The following is a 17636-nucleotide window of genomic DNA, read 5'->3' as shown; positions in this document are numbered from 1 at the left end:
TCTTCTCCACATTATTTCCCTCTTGGCCCAGACATATTCTTTGTGTATATCTAAAAGTAGAATTCAAGTTCCCACTAATTAAATATTCTCTACATTCCGATTATCTGTACTTAAATCTTGCACAAGTGTATCATCTGGTATGTTTAGCCTGGGGTGGGCAACCTATGGCACACATGCCAAAGGCGGCACGTGAGCTGATTTTCAATGGCACTCACACTGCCCGGGTCCTAGCCACCAGTCCAGGGGGGGCTCTGAATTTTAATTTAATTTTAAATGAAGCTTCTTAAACATTTTAAAACCCTTATTTACTTTACATACAACAATAGTTTATGTATTTATTAAAGACTGTTAGAAAAAGACCTTCTAAAAATGTTAAAAAGTATATTATTGGCATGCGAAACCTTAGAGTGAATAAATGAAGACTCGGCACACCACTTCTGAAAGGTTGCCGACCCCTGGTTTAGCCTATAACCATCCTCCTCCTCCTCCTCCGTTCCATATTACTATTTGCAGAATTTAGAATGGTCTGTGTGTGCTGGTGTTATGAAGCAACCTAGGGTATTTAATTTAGCTTTGCTGCTACTCCTCAAGAACTTGCTGTGAATGATTAAAATAAAAATTCTTAGGAAAAGCTTTATTTATTAATCTCCTACTAAACTGGTATCCTGGAGAATGCAATATCAATATCCAGTTACTAACAAATGCTTGTTATTGGCCCATTAAGGCCAAACATTTCATGGTGGTAATGTCAGCATCTACTGTGTTTCCTCCAACAATCAAAAAGAGCATTAAGTCTCCATCCAAATATTGATATTTGAAGGAGAAAATTTGTTTGAGTCAAACTACTCAGTGACTCATGGCTATTTATTTAATCCACAGCGTGAACTTCTGGCCTTGAAGTCAATGGCAAGACGCCCATTAGACTTCAATGGGGCCAAAATTTCAATCTTGCTCCATAAAAGATGCTTGGCAAAAAGTTAGCTACCCTGTCCTGGGTTTTTGATAATCAGAGAGAAATAAGGATCTCATCATTCCCCCAACAGAAGTCACATGCTTATGCCCATATATTTGTTCTAGCTTTAGAGTATCTTTATCCACTTACTGTCTGATGGGACATACAGTGTCTTGTAGGTTTCTCTCTTGAGAGTCAGGAATCTTGGGCTCTAATTCCTGGATCTGACATGGACTTGCTCATGTTCAAACAGTAACATTGGCATGATATTTGCCAACTTCTCAGGGGCATTGTAAGGTTTAATAAATGTTTATGAAGTACTTTATCTGGGAGTGTCAAAGATGCCACAAAAATATACAAATATCAGTTGGAACACAAAAAATTATAGAATAAAAATGCTCCAAAAATCTCTGCAGAAAAGCCTTCTTTCCACATGTCTGTAGCCTACCTCATTTTACCAACTACAGCTTGCATAGAGGAATAGACTAAAACTAAACATTGTCCTGAATGAAATAGAAACAAGTTGGTCTCTACTTCATCTCTCTATACATAAATATGACCTTTTTTCCAGGACAGCTTTCTGAACATATTCAAAGTCTCAGCTCAGACTATAGTTAGAGCCCATCCATGTAAGATGTCATTGCATCAGAACACATTTCCCCGTGAAGACTGATTAGTTCTATTTAATATTCTTCTAAATTCCAGTCATTTCCTGCATTTTGTTTTATGTTCCTTATTTCTGGGGGGAATGCTTATTAAAATGGGTTCAGCTCTTCTACAGGTCTGCATAACCAAGTTGGCACTTTACTTAATTACAGAGTACTTTAAAGCAGCAGTTCCGCCTCACTATCCCCTCCAATCAATCAAACCAAAATGCAAAAGTTTCTGAAATGTTCAGCCAGACAGCTTGCTGTAGTGTGGTCACTTTTCTTTTCGTGAATAGACATGCATATAACCCACCTCTCCTGCGCAGTCTGTCATCAAATCATCAGTTTGGCATAATCTCCCCCACTGTTGTGCCAAATGGGAAGTGTGTATACAGCTGTCAATTGCTTTTTTGTACCTATTAAAATCTTTGATGAAGTCATAGTGAGCCAAAAACACAATTCTTCATTGAAACATTCATGAAAGCGTTCAATCATTTTAAAATGAAATATAGTGTGCAAGTATGAAAGAAAAGAAAAATGAGCCTTCCTGTCAGGCCCAGAATCAACGTGTTTCCTGTTTTTAGCTTTAGTTTCCACTATATCAATAGTCTCCATTTTTGATTAATATATGAATGAAACTACCTTCTGTGCAGTTTAATAGCAACCCCACACTAATCTCTGGATAGACTAGAGCAGTGATTCTCAACCAGGATATGTGTATCCCTGGCAGGGCCGGCTCCAGGCACCAGCGAACCAAGCAGGTTCCTGGGGCGGCAAATGTAAAGGAGTAGCAGGACGTCGGACTCTGGGGTGCCAATCCACCCTCGGCGGGGGGTGGGAATTTGGCTGGGACGCGACTCTTCTTCGGTGGCCACACCATCACTCTGCCTCCGTGTTTGGTGGCAAGGTTTGATTGTTTTTTTTGCCGCTTGGGGCGGCAAAAATGCTGGAGCTGGCCCTGATCCCTGGGTTACATCTAGATATTTGCCTAGTTTTACAACAGGCTACATAAAAAGCACTAGTGAAATTAGTGCAAGCCAAAATTTCATACAGAAAATGACTTGTTTAAAATGTAAATACAATATTTATATCATATGGTTAAAAATGATAACGTAAGCAATTTTTGTATCACAGCACATTATTGCTGCGATACAAAATCTGACATAGAAATACAAAAGCAAGCAAGTAGATCTTAAGTGTGGTGAAACTTGGGGTACGCAAGTCAAATCAGGCTTCTGAAAGGGGTACAGTAGAATCATAGACAGTAAGGGACCTCTAGAGGTCATCTAGTGCAGTCCCCTGCACTCATGGAAGGACTAAGTATTATCTAGACCATTCCTGACAGGTATTTGTCTAACCTGTTTTAGAATTTTCCAATGATGGAAATTCCACAACCTCCCTAAGCAATTTATTTCAGTACTTAACCACCCTGACAGGAAATTTTTTCCTAATGTCCAACCTAAACCTCCCTTGCTGCAATTTAAGCCAGTTGCTTCTTGTCCTATCCTCGGAGGTTAAGAAGAACAATTCTTCTCCCTTATCCTTGTAACAAACTTTTATGTACATGAAAAGTGTTATGTTCCCTCTCACTCTTCTCTTTTCCAGATTAAACAAACCCAAGTTTTTCAATCTTCCCTCAAATGTAGTCTGGAAAGGTTGAGAACCAGTGGACCAGAAGACTTAAAGCAACCTAAAAATGCCCTGATCGAATTTTAAAACTGGTATGTCTGGGGGGCAGACAAGTGTTCTTTTTGATAAGATGGACATAGGACAACAAAATGTCATCCCAGCCTTATTAATTCAGAAAGACGTATATACATGAACGATATAATTCCATTTATATTTGTTTAAATATTATATTTAGTTAATAGTACAGTTAGCCAGTTTTACACTACTATATATATATGGTATGACATTTACACAGGTGTGCCTCAAGGGGGCTCAGTATCCGCCAAAGTTAAATTTGTATGGCCCCCCAAAAATATTATATGGCTTTATAATGAGTTTACAGGGATGCTGGGACAATTTTTATTGTGGGGGTGCTGAAAGCATAAGCCATGTATTTGGGCTACTACTACTTCAAGCCAGAGGGTGCAGCAGCATCCCCAGCACCACTAGTCCCAGCACCTGTGTGAGGTTTTAAACAATAGATGTTGAGTTCCTTTTTCTTTGCCCTCTGGTTTGAGTCTTTAGAGTGCATTTGCTTCATGTCTTCAAGCATTTCTCTGCAACCATGAGGGCTAGAAGCACAACTTTTTTGAATGAAAGCTGAGATTCTCATGCAATATTGTGGTTGCAACAGCTGGCCCTTTAAAAGCGATAAATAAATAAAATACATCAGAAGGAAGAAGCCTGCTAAACAACCAGTGGGGCCACTGGACAATTGAAATGCTCAAGGAACACAAACAATAAGGCCATTGCAGAGAAACTAAAATGAATTCTTTTAATTTGTCTTCATGGCTGAGTAAATGAGGGAAATTCCCAAACCTGAGCCATTCTTTTTAAGTGACAAATCTGAGGAACTGGTCACAGATTGAGGCATCATTAGAGGAAGTTTTGGAACAAATTGATAAACTAAACAGTAATAAGTCACCAGGACCAGATGGTATTCACTCAAGAGTTTTGAAGGAACTCAAATGTGAAATTGCAGAACTACTAGTTGTGGTCTATAACCTATCATTTAAATCAGACTCTGTACCAAAATGACTGGAGGATAGCTAATGTAATGCCAATTTTTAAAAAAGGGCTCCAGAGGTGATCCCGGCAATTACAGGCTTGTAAGTCTGACTTCCGTACTGGGCAAACTGGTTGAAACTATAGTAAAGACACATAGATGAATGTAGTTTTCTGGGGAAGAGTCAACATGGTTTTTGTAAAGGGAAATCATGCCTCACTAAACTGACTAGAATTCTTTGTGGGGGCTGGAGGGTGTCGGGTGACAACAAGCCTGTGGGCAAGATGGATCCAGTGGATATAGGGTATTTAGATTTTCAGAGAGCTTTGATAAGGTCCCTCACCAAAGGCTCTTAAGCCAAGTGAGCAGTCATGGTATAAGAAGAAAGGTTCTCTCATGGATCGGTAACTGGTTAAAAGATAGGAAACAACCGATAGGAATAAATGGTCAGTTTTTCAGAATGGAGAGAGGTAAATAGTGGAGTCCCCCAGGGGTCTGTACTGAGACCATAGAATATCAGGGTTGGAAGGGACCCCAGAAGGTCATCTAGTCCAACCCCCTGCTCGAAGCAGGACCAATTCCCAGTTAAATCATCCCAGCCAGGGCTTTATCAAGCCCGACCTTAAAAACCTCTAAGGAAGGAGATTCTACCACCTCCCTAGGTAACGCATTCCAGTGTTTCACCACCCTCTTAGTGAAAAAGTTTTTCCTAATATCCAATCTAAACCTCCCCCACTGCAACTTGAGACCATTACTCCTCGTTCTGTCATCTGCTACCATTGAGAACAGTCTAGAGCCATCCTCTTTGGAACCCCCTTTCAGGTAGTTGAAAGCAGCTATCAAATCCCCCCTCATTCTTCTCTTCTGCAGGCTAAACAAACCAGTCCTATTCAACATACTCATAAGTGATTTGGAAAAAGGGGTAATCAGTGATGTGGCAAAATTTGCCGAGGATATAAAACTATTCAAGTTAGTTAAGTCCCAGGCAGACTGTGAAGAGCTACAAATAGCTCTCTCAAAACTGGGTGATCAGACAACAAAATGTCAGATGAAATTCAATGTTGATAAATGCAAAGTAATGCACATTGGAAAACTTAATCCCAACTATACATATAAAATGATGGGGTCTAAATTAGGTGTTACCACTCAATAGTCATTGCGGATAGTTCTCTGAAAACATGCACTCAATGTGCAGCAGCAGTCAAAAAAGTGACCAGGATGTTAAGAATCATTAAAAAAGGGACAGAGAATACGACGGAGAATCTTATTGTCCTTATGTAAATCCATGGTACACCCACATCTTGAATACTGCATACAGATGTGGTCTCCTCATCTCAAAAAAGATACACTGGCATTAGAAAAGGATCAGAGCAGGACAACTAAAATGATTAGGGGTTTGGAACAGGTCCCTTATGAGAAGAGATTAAAGAGACTAGGATTTTCATCTTGGAAAAGAGGAGACTAAGGGGGGGGATAGGATAGAGGTATATAAAATCATGAGTGGTGTAGAGAAAGTGATTAAGGAAAAGTTATTTACTTGTTCCCATAACCTATGGAACTCCTTGCCAGAGGATGTTGTGAAGACCAAGACTATAACAGGGTTCAAAAAAAGAGAACTAGACAAATTCATGGAGGATAGGGCCAGCAATGGCTATTAGTTATGATGGGTAGGGATGGTGTCCCTAGCCACCGTTTGCCAGAAGCTGAGAATGGGCAACAAGGGATGGATCACTTGATTACCTGTTCATTCCCTCTGGGGCACCTGGTATTGTACACTGATGGAAGACAGGATACTAGGCTAGATAGACCTTTGGTCTCACCCAGTATGACCATTCTTATGAAAGTCACAAGACTCAATGAAATTATGAGAGCTGGCAACAACTTGTCAGCAGAGGGAGGGGCCTACAGCATGTTTTCACAGGAAAAAAAGCAGCACATGCTTGTCTCTAGTTAACCAGCCCTAGTGGCATATATATGGGAGAGGTGGCATCTCCCCTGTCATTGGGTTATTTCAGAGGGCTGGAGTTGTTCGTATACCAGAGAGCCCTACAATGAAGTTGTAACTGCATGCAGTATAGAGCAGGAACTGCAAATATGCTTGAATTCATGGATTCCATGAACCCACTTTCAGAGAGCATTCAAGGCCAGAAAGGCCATTGTAATCATCTGGTCTTACCTCCTGTACAACACGAGCGATAGAACTGCCCCCCCCAAAAAAAATTCTAAAGCTTATCTTTCAGAAAAAGATCTAATCTTGATTTTACAAATGATGGAGAATCCACTATAACACTTGGTAAGTTGTTCCACTGATTAGTAATTTTTTATTTTTTTTTTAAAAACAAGGTATGCCCTAGTTCTAGTCTGTGTTTGTCTAGCTTCAACTTCCAGGCACTGGATCATGTTATATGTTTCTTTGCTACACTGAAGAGCCCATTATTAAATATTTGTTCCCCAAATAGATACTTATAAACTCTATACAACTCACCCCTTTGCCTTCTCTTTGTCAAGCTAAATAGATTCAAGGAGCTCAATCTATTACTATAAAGGCATGTTTTCTAATTCTTTTAGCATTTTCATGGCTCTTCTTTCTGAATCTTCTCCAATCTATCATCCTTCTTGAACCCTCAACTCCAGACCTGGACAGAGTATTCCAACAATGGTCACACCAATGCGAGTTGTGGTTATTTTACCTCTAACTTAAAAAATAAATTAAAAAAAGGCTGACTTGAGATTCCCCTGTTTAGGGATCCAAAGATTGCTTTAGCCCTTTTGACCACAGCGTTGCACTGAGAGTTCATGATGGATAATCAGTTGAACATGATCCCCCAATCTTGTTTCAGAGTCCCCCATCCTGTAACTATTGCCTACATTCTTTGTTACTAAATGTAAAACAAAAACCACCCACAGTTTGCTTATGCCCAGTTTACCAAACAAACCAGATCACTGTTAGTAACCTGTCCCCTTCATTGTTTATGACTCTCCCCCATCTGCAAACTTTATCAGTTATTATTTTGTGTTCTCTTCCAGATCATTGATAAAAATGTTAAGTGTAGGGCCAAGACAGATACCAGCAGGACCTTACCAAACAAAAACCAACACACACACACCCCTGCTCAATCATGATTCCCCATTTACAACTAAATTGAGAGCTAACAATTAGCCAAAATTGCAATAATACACTAACATGAGGGCATTAATCAAAATGTTGTGTGGTACCATGTCAAATGCCTTACAAAACTCTACGTAGATTACATATATAGCTGTGCATTACATATGTACATTTTATGCAAATCCTGCGAAAACTCCTAGAAGTCAGAATTCCAAGATATCATAGAATATCAGGGTTGGAAGGGACCCCAGAAGGTCATCTAGTCCAACCCCCTGCTCGAAGCAGGACCAATTCCCAGTTAAATCATCCCAGCCAGGGCTTTGTCAAGCCTGACCTTAAAAACCTCTAAGGAAGGAGATTCTACCACCTCCCTAGGTAACGCATTCCAGTGTTTCACCACCCTCTTAGTGAAAAAGTTTTTCCTAATATCCAATCTAAACCTCCCCCACTGCAACTTGAGACCATTACTCCTCGTTCTGTCATCTGCTACCATTGAGAACAGTCTAGAGCCATCCTCTTTGGAACCCCCTTTCAGGTAGTTGAAAGCAGCTATCAAATCCACCCTCATTCTTCTCTTCTGCAGGCTAAACAATCCCAGCTCCCTCAGCCTCTCCCCATAAGTCATGTGTTCTAGACCCCTAATCATTCTAGACCCCTAATCATTTTTGTTGCCCTTCGCTGGACTCTCTCCAATTTATCCACATCCTTCTTGTAGCGTGGGGCCCAAAACTGGACACAGTACTCCAGATGAGGCCTCACCAATGTCGAATAGAGGGGAACGATCACGTCCCTCGATCTGCTTGCTATGCCCCTACTTATACATCCCAAAATGCCATTGGCCTTCTTGGCAACAAGGGCACACTGCTGACTCATATCCAGCTTCTCGTCCACTGTCACCCCTAGGTCCTTTTCCGCAGAACTGCTGCCTAGCCATTCGGTCCCTAGTCTGTAGCGGTGCATTGGGTTCTTCCGTCCTAAGTGCAGGACCCTGCACTTGTCCTTATTGAACCTCAGATTTCTTTTGGCCCAATCCTCCAATATGTCTAGGTCCTTCTGTATCCTATCCCTCCCCTCCAGCGTATCTACCACTCCTCCCAGTTTAGTATCATCTGCAAATTTGCTGAGAGTGCAATCCACACCATCCTCCAGATCATTTATGAAGATATTGAACAAAACCGGCCCCAGGACCGACCCTTGGGGCACTCCACTTGATACCGGCTGCCAACTAGACATGGAGCCATTGATCACTACCCGTTGAGCCCGACAATCTAGCCAGCTTTCTACCCACCTTATAGTGCATTCATCCAGCCCATACTTCCTTAACTTGCTGACAAGAATACTGTGGGAGACCATGTCAAAAGCTTTGCTAAAGTCAAGAAACAATACATCCACTGCTTTCCCTTCATCCACAGAACCAGTAATCTCATCATAAAAGGCGATTAGATTAGTCAGGCATGACCTTCCCTTGGTGAATCCATGCTGGCTGTTCCTGATCACTTTCCTCTCATGCAAGTGCTTCAGGATCGATTCTTTGAGGACCTGTTCCATGATTTTTCCAGGGACTGAGGTGAGGCTGACTGGCCTGTAGTTCCCAGGATCCTCCTTCTTCCCTTTTTTAAAGATTGGCACTACATTAGCCTTTTTCCAGTCATCCGGGACTTCCCCAGTTCGCCACGAGTTTTCAAAGATAATGGCCAATGGCTCTGCAATCACAGCCGCCAATTCCTTCAGCACTCTCGGATGCAACTCGTCCGGCCCCATGGACTTGTGCACGTCCAGCTTTTCTAAATAGTCCCTAACCACCTCTATCTCCACAGAGGGCTGGCCATCTCTTCCCCATTTTGTGATGCCCAGCGCAGCAGTCTGGGAGCTGACCTTGTTAGTGAAAACAGGGGCAACTTAAAGAGATAACTTAAAGCCATCAAAAATTTGGAGAAAGTACATAAGAGACCTTTACATTTACAACTCAGGAAAGCAGGAGCTGCTAGAAGACTCAGCCTCTGACTTCTCTATAGAAAGAGCTCTTAATTGAGAGGGAGAGGCAGTTGCCATCTTTTGATTTAAATATTAAGTTTCATGATGAAAAGACCACATAAGTTAATGCCCATCAAAAACTGCTGTATTTTTTTCCCAGCTCACTTGAGGGCTATCTGCCTATGCTCGGATTTTAAAGAACTAATTTCTTCCATCTAAAGTTGTCACATGAGCCAAGTCAGACACAATGAACAAGTTTACCCTTATGTATAGTTCTCCCCCCTCCAACCCCTTCTCCCCCAAAAAAGTCTCATTTCTTATCAAGAGTATTATACAGGAAGAGATTAGGGGTTGGTAATCTTGTGTGGTCTTGGACAAGTTATTCAGGGCTATATCCACAAAGGGATTTAGGAGCACAAGTCCAAATTTAGATCCTCACACTCCTGCTCATCTGCTACCTAACCTGTAGGCAATGATGTTTTTAGTGGTAAAGGCCCTGAGGGGTTTAAAAATTTGCCACTGGGCATGCACACAGCCACCTCAGTCCTGACACCAAGACTCCCAGCTCCTGCCTGAGCCCCGGCAAGAGTCTCACACTAGGCATTTCTCACGCCTATTTTGCCTGCAGGGCCTGATCTAGTACACATTCCCAGAGGCCACCTAACTGATCAGGTCCAGCACAAAACAGTTTAGGATGGGGGAAAACCAGGTGTCCCTAAACTGCCAGACACTGGGACTGGGAGACAGAGGATGGATCACTTGAAATTGCCTTGTTCTTTTCATTCCGTCTGAAGCATCTTGCATAGGCCACTGCCAGAAGACAGGCTACTGGCTTAGAGGGACAACTGGTCTGATCCAGTATAGCCATTCTTAGGTTATGGTGCTCCCATTATAACTTTTAGCCCAATGGCAAGGGCAGTCACCCAGGATATGGAAGACTTAAATCAAATCCCCCCTTATATCTGATTTGAACCCATGTCTCCTACTCCTCAGGAGAATGCCCAATCCTCTGGGCTATAGGATACTCTGGGGGTGTCAGTCTCACTCTCCTCTTTGAGGGGAAGGGCATAAGCCACTCCCATTTCCTATTGGCTAGCTTAGGTTGTGCCCCCTCTCAGCTTGCTGGCTTTTTCAGATCCCTTTTTTAGGCACCTAAGTCTCCCCATGCATTGTATAGGGAGCCTGGGTGCCTAACTTAGGCTCAGCTTTACTGCCTAATGGAATCAATAGCCTCCAGTTCTCCTGGTGGATACAGCCCTTAGTCTCTGTGTGTCTAAGCTCCCCATACACAGAAAACGTTGACCCCTTTTTTCCCTCCCACTGTCTTTTCTATTGAGATTTAAATCTCATCAAGGCAGGGATTCTCTTACTGTGTGCTCATACAGTACTCAGCACAATGGGGCTCTGATCTTGATTGAGGCCTCTACGCACTACCATAATACAAAAATCATAAGAGAAGAGAAATTATGAAGATGGATTGTATGTCTAAAAGACTGCAGCCAGCATCAGTGTGGTTTGTTTTATGCAAATTTGAGCTTGAGGCAAGCATTTATCCTCAAAAAGGAGCTACAGACTTGTTTTTCCCTAGACATTTGCAATAGAGAACAGAGAACTAAAGGGCACTTTTCACACTGGTGTATTAGTTGAGATGTCTTCATGCATGTAATCGCTTTGCTGTGAAGTGTCCTGGTAGAATAAAATGCAATGTCAAAATTGACAAGTCCAAGGCAGACAAAAACAGAAGTGTTGCTTTCCAGCTAAAGGAGAGAGTACAAGAATTGCACCTTGGACAAAAGTGAAAACAGACCAATTACCAAGAGAAAGTAGAAAAACATGCCCATCACTAACATGCATCATGGCCACAACCAAGACAACAAAAAACCTCACTCCAAAAACTCAATTGAAATTTTATAACCAGATTGTATCAAAGTTCTAACTAGTGTTGTGTTCAACAGATGCCAGATATAAATATCAAGTAAGAGAGGCAGCTCTACTGCATTAAGTAGATTAAGTCTTTCCCATTGTCACAGAGCAAAGCAGCTTCTAATGTTAGATAACCAGATTTAAATATCTGGGCCAGATTGTTCAAATGCAGGTACCTACTAGAACCTAAAGTCATGCTGGTGAGTGTCAGAGAGGTGCTGAGCATTGCTACTCCTCTGGCTTCCTGCTGTCTCTGAATTGAAGCACAGACAAAAGGTGGGATTTTCAGAAGTACTCAGAATAGGCCTTAGTCTGCTCCCATTGATGTAAAGAGGAGTTTTACAATTACTGTCTAATGGCAGCTGAGTGAGGCCAACCTGAGCACTTCTGAAAATCCCACCTTCTGTGATTTACTCAATGTTGCCTGGAAAAACATCTGGCAGAGCCAGGAATTAAACCTGGATTTCGCTCTTTCCCTTTCCCCACCGTCCCTAGTCAATTTACCACAACATATTTTCTCTGATATAAGGCTATTGCACCAGCCCTTTGATTACAACAAACACTGTTCTAATAACTACTGTACTCTCTAATACGGATTTTCAGAACAAAAAAAAGTGTCAGTTTTTCATGAAACTGCATAAATTTGTCTTCATTTGCCTCCCTCTGGGTTCAGTCTTAGGTAAACCATAACTGCCTTTCCTCAGCAATGGCTCTCCCCTTTAGTGGATTGTGGAAAATGTTGTCCCTCCCTTCCCCGCCATCAGCCAGGGTTTGTTGCACTGTAGAGAATGTACTTGCTTTATTCCCTGGATATGACAGCAGCAAGAGTTTATATATTTTATGTGCATTTTAATATAATTTACTTCTTAGGCAGCAAGATGACAACCAAAGTGCCTTTTCTTATGCTGTTAATTGTATTTATGGATACAGAGAACTGGGCAATGGAACATAGGAAATACTGTAACAAACTAGTGCAATGGGCCATTAAAGCATTCAGATACATTGGTGATGTAAAACAGATTAGCTATAGTCTCTCAAAATGGCCACGGTTGATGATTCAGAGGAAGGTATAAAATCTCCATAGTCCATTTAATGCCATGATTCCTTGGGTGGAGGGCATGTGTTTCCGAATTTATTCCGCACCCTATAGTGATCTCTATGTATCACAAAGCATGATTGATAGTCTGTCATTTGATCCCAATTAGTGCAACTGTTGGTGGTAGTCTGATGGATAATTGAGTTAAAGGTAAAATAAGAGGTCTTCAGAATAGTAATCTGATGAAAGGGGATGGATGGTCTTTCACTTTAGCATCTGACTGTAAGAAAGATTTCCCTACAAGAAAGAGTGGCATTTAAAAATAAAGTGTGCCTTACCTGCACTGAAGATTTACAGATACTGAATTTTCCCCAAAACCATGTGCTCTAGGACATCCAGCCCTCTCCTGTTTGTTCTACTAAAGACAATTTTATTAACATAAATGGGGTAAATACACCCTTCCATTTAAACACCATACTGAGCTGGTTTATATTAAGAGTAAAGATAAGTTTATAAAGTGAACACATTAAGAGATGCCAAGTAAAAGAAATAGGAGCAGAGATGGTTACAAGCAAATCAAAGTGAAACCACACATCTAAAAATCTAGAACTATTCCTGCAAGGAACAGACTTTGTTCAAGATGGTTTCTCAGTCTTTCTTCTTCCCAGTCATGGCTTACTTTCCCTCAGTCAGGACCTTCCACGGAAGCACAAGATGCTGGCTTGCATTGTCTTCCTAGGGGAAAGATATTTGCCTAAGCAGGTTTCTCACCAATATGCAGTTTCCAGAGACCTCAACCCAGCCATTGATTGAAGGGCCCATCTTTCTCAGCCTGCAAGAGCTGTTCTCTTATGTCTGTCTACTGATGGATGTCAAAGATGGCTTCTCTCTGCCGATACCTTTGAAAGTTCAAATGACTTACCAAGAAGCAGGATCATCTCATGCTGTTTTCCCCTTCCTATGGGCTTCCCATTCCTCTGTTCTTCTATCATTTTGATTCCACCATGCTTAGTTTATATAGGAGACAGGAAAATTGCAGTCTCTTGTCTGGGACAGAACCTGTTTCTCCATTTGGCCTCAGACTTTAAAATCATATCATTAAGTGTCATATTTTCTCAATGTTTAATATTTACATAGAACAATATTAATCACAGGTGTACCATTAGCTTTCAGAAAAGACCTTGCTCATTTTTAATAGTTATATACAATCAGTTGGCTAAATCTCAAGTGATAGGCAATTGAATTGAGTCTTTATAGACCAGCAGCCCTTCGCAATGTATTCTTTCAAAAATTAAAACCCAGCCTAAACTTCTCTCCTGCTGTGTGTAGATGCCATGCTGTCTCCTCCCACTTATTTCCTTGATAGCTGTGTTTGCCTGATAATTAAAAAAAATGGATCTTCATTGTCTTTGTCTGATGACCAGCCTTAGAGAAGTGAATAACATTCCTCTGTCTAAAGCAGGCCTCTTAACCAACTCCACTGATATACCTGGTTTCTAATTCAAGTACATCCATAACTCCCAATATTCATTGCATGCATACATAAAGCAAATGATACCTCAAGGTGTATTTTGTACTAAGATTACTACAATACTGTGCAGGCTGTGACCACACACACACACACACACACAGTGTGGATTCTCTCATTCAGGAGAAAAGTGGCTTTAAATTCTTATAGCTTAATCCTCCAAGGGGATTTTGCATACTATCTCCATTAAGCGTGTTTTTTCAAGGCAACTGAAGTGGTCAGAGCCAAGACACATTCATAAGAATCAGAATCCTAGGACTGGAAGGGACCTCGAGAGGTCATCTAGTCTAGCCCTCTGCACTCATGGTAGGACTAAATATTATCTAGACCATCCTTCACAGGTGTTTGTCTAACCTGCTCTTAAAAATCTCCAATGATGGAGATTCCACAACCTCCCTAGGCAATTTCAGTGCTTAGCCACCCTGACAATTCGGAAGTTTTTCCCTAATGTCCAACCTAAACTGACCTTGCTGCAATTTAAGCCCATTGCTTCTTGGCCTACCCTCAAAAGTTGAGAACAAATTTTCTCCCTCCTCCTTGTAACAACCTTTTACATCCTCTGTCTTCTCTTCTCCAGACTCAACAAAACCAGTTTTTTCAATCTTCCCTCATAGGTCATGTTTTCTAGACCTTTAATAATTTTGGTTGCTCTTCTCTGGACTTTCTCCAATTTGTCCACAACTTTCCTGAAATGTGACACCCAGAACTGGACATAATGCTCCAGCAGAGGTCTAATTAGCATAAAGTAGAGCTCTCGTGTCTAGCTTACAACACTCCTGCTAATACATCCCAGAGTGATGTTTGCTTTACGCTCCCCCACAACAGTTTTACACTGTTGACTCATATTTAGCTTGTGATCCGCTATGACCCCCAGATCCTTTTCTGCAGTACTCCTTCCTAGGCAGTCATTTCCCATTTTGATTGTGTGCCATCGGTTGTTCCCTTTGTAAGTGACATACTTTGCATTTGTCCTTTAGGATGAAATTCAATTTTATTTCAGACCATTGCTCCAGTTTGTCCAGATAATTTTGAATTTTAATCCTGTCCTCCAAAGTACTTGCAACCCCTCCCCTTCAAATAGATTGCTTAATTATTTGCTCCATTATCTTTCTGGGTACTGAAGTTAAACTGTCTGGTCTGTAATTCCTCAGGTTGTCCTTATTCCCCTATTTATAGATGGGCAAGTATAGCATCATTTTCTAGTCCTCTGGAACCTCTGGTCTTTCATGACTTTTTGAAGATAATCATTAATGGCTCATATCTCCTCAGTCATCTCCTTGAGTATTCTAGGATGTATTTCATCAGGCCCACATCTAACTTGTCTAAGTAATTTTTGGTGTGTTCTCTATTTTTGCCTCTGATCCTACCTTATTTTACTGGCATTCATTATGTTAGATGTCCAATTTGCTACTAACCTCTTTATTTTCATCAAACAAAAAGTCATTTAGCACTTCTGCCATTTCTACATTTTTATCTTGTTTCCCCCTCTCCCCCATTGAGAAACAGGCCTACCTTGTCCTTGGTCTTCCTCTTGCTTCTAATACATTTTCTAGAATGTTTTCTGGTTTCCCTTTACAACTCTACCTAGTTGTATCTCATTTTGCACCTTGGACTTTCTAGTGTTCCCCTAGATGCTTGTATTTTGTTTATATTGATCCTTTGTTAACAATCTGAAATTCAAAGCTTCCACTTTTTTTAGGACTCTTGGTCAAATTACAATCTCCTAGTTAAGCCAGTGTGGTCTCTTGCCACACTTCCTATCTTTCCTATGCAGTGGGATAGTTGGCAGTTTTTCAAAGAGACATTATTAAGGGCACAAGAGCAAACTCTGAAACTGTTTTCCCCCTTGGAACCAACCTACCAACTCCCTGAGTTTGCCAACAGTCTACCTTCTTGAAATCCATTATCTTTTTGTGCTGTTTTCGCTCCTACCATTCCTTAGAATCATGAACCCTACCATTTTGTGATTGCGGTCACCTAAGCTGCCTTCCACTTTCAAATTCTCAAACCAGTTCCTCCTTATTTGTCAAAATCAAATCCAGATAGCTACCAAGGGAGACTTTCTCCATTTTTTTGGGGGGGTCGGGAATTCTCTACTACATTCCAAGAACTTGTTGGATAATGTGTGCCCTGCTGTATTACTTTTCTAAACAGATGTCTGGGTAGTTGAAGTCTCCCATCACCACCAAGTCCTGAGTATTTTGGATGATTTTCTTAGTTTAAAAATAGCCTCATCCATCTCTTCTTCCTGTTAGGTGGTTTGTAGTTGACTGTACGATGACATTACTTTTGTTTTTAACCTTTTATCCTTACTCAGGCTTTCAACAATTAGGTCTCCTATTTCCATTTCAACCGCAGTCCAAACGGATACATTTTTACTATAAGACAACACTTTTTCCCCTGCCTGACCTTCCTGAGCAAGCTGTACTCTTCTATACCAATATTCCAGTCAGTCATGCATATTATCCCACCAAGTCTCTGTGATGCAAACTTTCAGAGTTGTGTTCATTCACTAGAAGTTCAAGTTCTTCCTCATACTTCTCAAGTTAGTATACAGACATCTAAGTTACTGATTTGATCCCCCCCCCCACGTTCTCTGGTCTTTCCTTTATCCCTGCTATAATGGCCCATGCTCCCCCCAGATTCAGATCCTTCTTTGGATCTCCATGTTTCTGGCTTATCTGTGGGCTCCTGTCACCTGCCTCTGTTAAACTTCATTTAAAGCCCTCCTCAATGTGTTAGGGAAAGAGCATTTTTTGGATACAGATTGGCTTTCTTGATAATGGGAGATTTTGCATGGCTGCTTCTGCTACGCGTTGTGGCTAGAGAACTTCAGTCTGCTAGGGTATCAGTATAGCTCCTTTTACGAGTACAGTAATTATCATAAAACATTTAAGGAAATATGTAGTGCCTTATGTTTGCACAAGTGATAAATGCACAGTAGGTCAAATTCTGCAGACAGTGGAACTACTTGTTCACATTGCTTACACAACATTTGGATCTACAAATAGTCCAAATACAAACTCCATGCAGAATTCCTATTATATAGACAATTAGAATCTCAGTAGAGACAAACTAACTGAATCTATTAAAAAAATCCCATTTCAAAGGGGTAGCAAAATAAAGTACCTGCAAAAAGGTGTTGACTTGATACACAGCTGTCCATTCAGTAGCAAAAATAGCTACAAGTAGCTACACTATGGGAGAGAGTCTGTTTAAACTGGAAAGGAGAAAAGGATTGCAGAATCACTGCCCAGCAAGAGTCCTTCCACAGTACCTCATTGCAAAAATGTCATCAACTTCATTCGATAAGGACAGGACCTAGAGACCATTTTCCTAGACCACCTTCACTTTGACTGGACATCCCCTTTTTGCCCCCCCTTCACTGAATCCTCCTCCAATCAGCTTATGTTTAGGATTGCTGAAAGCAGTCTCATGTATCCCCACCCTACCTGTCATCTTCCATTCAGTACTGAAAGCAACTCCCATCTCCAATCAGCCTATAATGCCAGCCTCCATTGCCCACCTCATTAAATTTTCAAACAAGTACCTTTGTACTTTCTCCTATACTACCCCACATTTGAGGTAGCTATATGGATATTTAGAGTGAGCGCCTCCCAGTATCCTCCTTCAAATCACTCCTTAAACGCTTTACTGCAATGCCCACACACACAAATGGTGGGGTCACTGATGTGCTGAGAACAGTCTCTCTCATTGTTTTTGTATTCCCTTGTCCACCTCTATTAGCTTACAATCGAAGACTTTGTTCATGTGCACACTAGGGTATGATAGA

This window comes from Lepidochelys kempii, chromosome 4, assembly GCF_965140285.1.
Source record: "Lepidochelys kempii isolate rLepKem1 chromosome 4, rLepKem1.hap1, whole genome shotgun sequence".
NCBI lineage: Eukaryota > Metazoa > Chordata > Testudines > Cheloniidae > Lepidochelys > Lepidochelys kempii.
The sequence above is the reverse complement of the archived record's forward strand: the minus strand, read 5'-3'. Positions refer to the sequence as shown.